This window comes from Neophocaena asiaeorientalis, unplaced genomic scaffold (genome assembly GCF_003031525.2).
Source record: "Neophocaena asiaeorientalis asiaeorientalis breed wild unplaced genomic scaffold, Neophocaena_asiaeorientalis_V1.1 scaffold137, whole genome shotgun sequence".
Taxonomy (NCBI): domain Eukaryota; kingdom Metazoa; phylum Chordata; class Mammalia; order Artiodactyla; family Phocoenidae; genus Neophocaena; species Neophocaena asiaeorientalis.
Window position 1 is genome coordinate 1948428 of NW_020171804.1, and position 7113 is coordinate 1955540.

Sequence of the window (7113 nt, forward strand, 5' to 3'; positions counted from 1 at the left end):
TATAATTTACATTTGCATTGTAATATATACACATAAATATATAATATCCTGTTGATTCTGTTTCTCTGGAGAACCCAGGCTAAAACATCCTCAAAATGAGTGTGTGTGTATCAATTTGAGCAATTGATATGACTAAAACATATCAAGTATATAAAAATCCATGAATGCATAATAATATAAAATAAAAGCGTAACCCACTGAATACCTTTGGAGGTCATCGAGCCTCAAAAAACTAATAGAGAAAAAGGATCAGGCATCTTTCCTCTCTATCTGATATAGACTGTATTTCAGGATATTCCAGTAACCGTAGTGGATGAGGGAAGATTTTTTAATAGAGAAAAATTCCACCTAAATAATACAGAAGACTGAATTAGGAAATTACCATTTTGCAGCCCCAAATGAAATAACTGATTCAGTTAATGATCTCATATCATAGGAAATCTAACTGCCAGGTAACAAGAAATGGGAGATAAATGAACAAGTTAAAATGATACCAGGAGGGAGACAGTAGTTACCTTAGAATGTGGGACCTTCTGCAGAACAACTGCTTGGGATTCTTCAACAAGCTAATGTCAAGAGCGGGAGGGATTTTGACTTGAACAAACCAATTATAAAAAGCCATTTTAGACTCAGAGAAACATGAGTATAGACTGTGTACTTGATGACATTAAAATTTACCATTAAACTTGTAAGGTGTGGTAGTTGTTTTGTGGTTCAGAAAACATCCTTATCATTTTGTAAATGCGTTTTGAGGATCTTGTAGGCAAAACCAAATGGTACTCCAGTTATAAAATGGAGAAGAGCAATCTATAAAAATATGGCAAATTATTGATGACATTTGACAATGGATGATGGGTATATGGGGGGTTGTTATAGTAAAAAAATATATATATATATAGCTCATTATGTATCTGGCTCCTATTATTTGTTGGTGGTGGCCCACAGGTCAGTGAACAAGACAGAGGACTCTAGGGACTCAGCTCACTGGTGTGGTCCCTCCCAGACCAACCCTTTACTCCCACATGGAAGATTATTATGGCACAAGGGACCAAGACTGCTGTAGATTAGTGCAAACCCACTGTCCTCACGCCTGGATAGAAGTTCCTCTATCATACACCCATACAAACAAGCATTGGTTACAGACAGATGATGAAAAACTAGATCCTCAGAAACAGAATGTAGGAGTTTAATTATCCCCTACCCTTACACATTAATGGGAAAACTAAGGTTCAAGAAAGGACTTTCCCAAAGCTATGTATGAAATTAGTGAAGAACAGGGCAGTTCACTTCAGGAGAGTCACACTTCCTTGCATAGCAGCTATTCATTTATGGGTGAAAATAGACATGCAAGCAACCTTGGGGGTTCCCAGGAGAATTGGGGGACATATTGCAGGGTTCTGAAGGCCTGCATCAGCAAACGAGGGCAAGTTCCAATTTGAGTAATTGCTAAGGCTGAGCCCACAGCCCAGAGAAGAACCTGCACCCTGCTCATAGCACAAACGAGAGAGAGAACACAGATTTCCTCCCAGAGGCCTCCACCTTCAGGTACCTCTGAAGAGGAGGCCCAATGCTACATGCTGGCCCTTCTTTATCACTCCTCTGTTAGGCAACAGGCCCCAGTTGTTCCCTAGAGCATTGAAAGGAGAAAGAAATGTCATGCAGGGAGAGAGCATTTTACGTGCAGCATTTCTTTTCATTCTTGTGAGAACCACACTTGGAAACAAACCAAGGCCAGGAAGTCATTAGTTGAGATCAGCCATGCACTGGCTGAGCTGAGCTCTCACCACTTGCCATGTCCAAAGTTCACGCTGTTCCCCTCCAGTGAATTACCAGGGGCCAAGTTACAGTAATGAGAGCTGAGAGAGAAACATCCTTCTCTTCAAGACATCACGTGGGACGCTTTTATCAAAATAAAGGGCCAATAACTCACCAGTCAGTGTACATGCAACTCTACTCACTGAGAAACAACGTCATCTAGCAAGCCAAAGAGAAACCAGCCAACTTGTGGAAATAAAAATATTTCCAAAGTTGGTCAATAAACAAGACACGTCTCTTTCCTGCCTCTCCTTCAGTCATATGCTGTCCATAAAGGACTTCCAGCTCTCCTTCCCCAACATGAACCTCCACACATTGTCAGGCTGAGAATTCCCCATGACACCAAACCACATAGCTTGCTGCAGAGGGTAAACCATGCCCATCTGTCCCTTGAAAGAATAAAGAAACTGAGGCGATACTGAGTCAGTTTATTCACATGTTATATTTCATTCACAAACAACAGTAAAAGGCAGGGAAGTGACTTCTGAGATGAACATGTCTACCTTGATGCTTTTCAATAAGGAAGAAGTGAAAGTCACACAAAGGCAGAGGGAAGTACCAATCTGCTCCTGCTGACACTCTGACTGAAGGTGAACCCTGGTATTGGCATTCCTAACCAGGGAGTTTGGAGAAAGCTGTAGGTCTCATAACCATTACTATCTGATAAAAGGCAAGGCAGACAATTCTTGAGAAGAAATAACATTTTCTAGTATTTAATTCTAAGGGAAACTTATCACAAGGGACCTTCTACAAGGATGTTAGTTTTATAACAAATGGAAAAGCAATATTCAGATGTACAGTAAGTCTCCTACATACGAACCTTCAAGTTGCGAACTTTCAAAGATGCAAACGTGCGTTCACATGTCCAATCACATAAGTTAGTTCATGTGTCTGGTGTACATTGTCACATATGTGCATCCTCTATGAGTGGTTGTGCTTTTGTGTACTTTACTGTACAGTACTGTATAGAGTACAGTAGTACAGTATCTTTATTTCAAGCACAGGATGTCTGGAAGCAAGTGTAAAAGCAGCAGTGATGTAGCTGGTACTGCTAAGAAGTGCCGAGCAATAACGTTGGAAACAAAAGTGAAAATAATTGAGAGAGCAGGCCGAGGTAAAAAGATGGTAGATGTCACTCATTCTTATAACATGAATCATTTAAACATCCACACGACTCTAAAGAACAAGGACAAGATCATGTAACATATGAAGTCGGCTGTGCCGATGATGTTGACAATAATATTGAAGAAGCGTGGAGAAGTGATGGAGGAGATGGAGAAACTTCTCAGTGTGTGGATGCGGGACCAGCATCAGCATCGAGTCCCACTCAGCTTAATGCTGATTCAAGAGAAAGCTAAAGTCCTTTATGAAGACTTGAAGAAGAAACACTGCGGACAATCAGAGGGCAGATCTTTTAATGCCAGCCATGGCTGGTTTCATCAGTTCAAGGCTAGAGCCAACATTCACAATGTCAAAGTAAGTGGTGAGGCAGTGAGTGCAGATACAGTACTTTCCTGAAATGTTCAGGAAAATGCTTCGAGAAATTATTGATGAAGGTGTGTATTTACCTGAACAGGTTATTAATGTGGATAAGACAGGACTGTACTGGAAGAGGATGCCAGACAAAAGGTACATCAGTAACGAGGAAAAGTTGATGCCAGGCTACAAAGCAACAAAGGATATGCTAACTCTGTTGTTTGGTGGCAATGCTTCCAGTGATGTGAAACTGAAGCCTCTCTTAGTTTATCATTCAGAGAACTCAAGAACCCTTAAAAACATAGCCAAGTGCTCTCTTCCTGCCGTGTGGAAGAGTAACTCCAAAGCCTGGGATACACAGGCCATTTTCCAAGACTGGTTTTTCCACCACTTTATCCCAGAGGTAGAGAAATGTTACTTGGAGAAGGACATCCCATTAAACATTCTTTTGCTGCTCAACAATGCTCTGGGCCACCCCCCATTCATGGACGACTTTCATCCCAACATCAAAGTAGTGCATCTGCCACCGAATACTATGTCACTCATCCAACCTATGGACCAGGGAGTTATAGCAACTTTCAAGAAATATAAAACACTTTCAAGCCCATAAAAAACATTGACTTTTCTTGGTGTGAGCTTATGGTTGTCACCATGAATGGGGTTTGGGAGAAACTTCGCCCATAGTTTGTGCACGGTTTTCATGGATTTGAGAAGGTGGATGAGGAGTCCAAAGAGATCTTCAGCAACTTAGTGACCTTCAGCTAGAAGCTGGACCTAGATCTGCAACAGGAAGACTTCATTGAACTCCTTGCTGTGCAACATGAGGAGCTTACTAATGAAGACCTGATGGAATTGGAGGCTCGGAGAAAGGACAAGAGGATGAAGAAGTAACTGAAGAACCGAAGAGATTCACGACACAACATCACTGGATTGTTTCTTCAAGAGGGTAGGTAGAATTGTATACAGCAAGGAACCAGAACCTGTGCCATCAACGTCAGGCATGAGTGAAATTGTACCTTGCTCTCTGTCTCCTATTGTTGGTGATCTTTCAGCTCTACCATCTCCCTCCTCCTCTCCCTCCTCCAGTCAGTAATTCTTCTTGCTTGTTCACTCGATGCCAGCCCCTGGATGCCAGCTGTTGTACTGGACCACTGTACTTTTCAAGGTACTGTCCTGTAAGACTAAAAAGGTTTCCTTTATTTTTGTGTTTGTTTTTTATGTATTATTTGTGTGAAAAGTATTATGAACCTATTACAGTTCAGCACTATATAGCCGATTGTGTTAGTTGGGGACTTAGGCTAACTTTGTTGGACTTACGAGCAAATTGGACTTATGAATGTGTTCTTGGAATGGAACTTGTTCGTATGTAGGGGACACTATATACAGGATGATCCTTGAACACAGACCAGGGCCTCACACCCACTAAAATTCAGTGAGGGTGATTCTGAGGCAGCTAAAGTTACAAGGCCCTGATGTGCAGTTTCCCGAGCTCTAAACTCTACATGAATGCCAATGAATGCCATGCTTGCAGGAGGACACGGGGAGGACCCCTCCTTATCTGTCTTCTGTGAGCCTCACCTGTCAGGTGGGTTTTCAGTGTATACTGTGTAGAAGACCACAAAAGCCATGCTCTCTTCAACTTAAAACCCCAGGTCTACACTGCTCTGTATGCCAGAGGTCAGGCAACAGGCTGATGTGCTGCTGGCAGACTGCTCTTCCCACTTGTATTCATTCCCTAGGGCTGCTATAACAAAGTACCACAAATTGGGCGTCTTAGACAAACAGACATTTATTGTCTCACAGTCATGGAGGCCATGAGTCCAAGATGGTGGTGTTGCAAGACAATCCTTCTGAAGGCGCTGTGGAGGATCCTTTCCAGGCTTCTCTCCTGCCTTCTGGAGAGTCGCTAGGTCTGCATGGGATTCTGAATTATTTGGTATAAGGTGGGCCTGAGCATTTCTCCAGGTGATTCTCTCCTCATCTCGAGGTTTAGACCAGCAAGGATACACCTAGTATTACCCTGCCCTGAGATAAGACAGGAAGGAGCAAATCCCTGAACTAATCTGAGCCAAAGGTGGTGAGAAACAGACTCTTGCTAAGTGCAGTTTTCTTATCTTTGAAATGGGAAGAAGAATCAAGATGCTAATTTCCCCACAAGAACACGGGGGCCAGTGCTTGTCAAATGTGCTTTTTCATTTTAAAGTATAGCACAACATTGAAACCTATCTCGGCACCATCAACAGTGGACACGGTCCTGGGGTAATACTGGAAGCCTCTCCTCTGCCTCCACCTCCTGCTGCTTCTGACAACCACTGTCAGGACTTCCAATGCTTTTTCTCTTCCCCTGAGCCCCACCTTCTCCCCCAGGGCATCAGAGACCATTAGCACATGTGAAAGTTGCAAACAAATTGTTTTTTTTGTTTATTTTTTTTATAGATTTTTTTACTTACTTTTTTTTCATTTATTTATTTTTGGCTGCATTGGGTCTTCATTGCTGCATGCAGGCTTTCTCCAGTTACGGCGAGTGGGGGCTACTCTTCGTTGCGATGCATGGGCTTCTCATTGTGGTGGCTTCTCTTGTTGTAGAGCACCAGCTCTAGGCATGCGGGCTCAGTAGTTGTGGCTCACAGGCTTCATTGTTCCGCGGCATGTGGGATCTTCCTGGTCCAGGGATCAAACCCATGTCTCCTGCATTGGCACGTGGATTCTTAACCACTGTGCCACCAGGGAAGTCCCAAACAAATTGTTTTAATTGATGATTTGAATACTGGCTTGGTGGGATTGGTCTAAAACTAACCAAATGTAATAAGTTTAATTGTTTTTAAGAGTTTCTTTTCATAAACCATAATAAACTCTGGTTCTGCGTTTGTCTAGTTAACATGGTTTCTGTTGAAACTGCTTAGATGGGTCTGTCTTAAATATTTAAAACATATGATTTGCATTGGCTATAAATATGTGCATATGAAATAGTTAAAAAGTGATTGGCCCCTCCTGCCATTCTTCTGGGAGAAACATGTGTGGTTAATTACAAGGTAGTGGTTAATTCTTATGTGTCTCTGTAACAGCGTCATTTTCCCAAAGCAGAACGTGGGTAGGCTGGTTAGGAGTTCCTGCCTCTGATGGTAAATTCTTGTTGAAAGCTTTCCAGTCCTCTGCACTTGACCTGATCCCATGGACCATCATTATAATCCTGCCCTATCCTGTCCCCACCTCTATGAGACTGGTTACCTTAGGTTTCAGTAGTGTTGAAAGTAAAATGTGAATACATCATATATTGAGTCATCCCCAGGCATGTGCTCTTTCATGGAGAATAAAAGACTTGGTAGATGAAAATAAAAATAAATAGGACTGCCCCAGTTAGAGCTTAAAAGTCTACAAGCTGATGTTAATCAATTACCTAATATGGTCTCTAAGAGGTCTGGCTAAAACATGCTGTGAATGCAGTGACTGGTGATTTTTCTAGACCCAAGGTGGTCTTCAAGGGCTCTCGGGAGATTAACTCCAAGTCATTCCTTAAGACAGTTTTCAGCTAAAATAATCTTACCCATAGATGCTTCTGCGGCCTATTATAATGGCAGATGAAAATTGGGTGGACCTCCAGTGGAGAATGTGTCTGTGATGGGGGAGTCCATGTGGGTACAGATTAAGTGGGAGGGAATCACTTCCATTCTCACATGAATTGAATATACTCTGTTCCCAAACTGAAGTGTTTTTTAGGCCTGTGATTCCACCCTTGTTTGATATTAGAATTACCTGCAGAGCTTTTAAAATCTGCCATGGCCTGGGTCCCATCTGAGAATATGTAATCAAAATCTGGAAAGC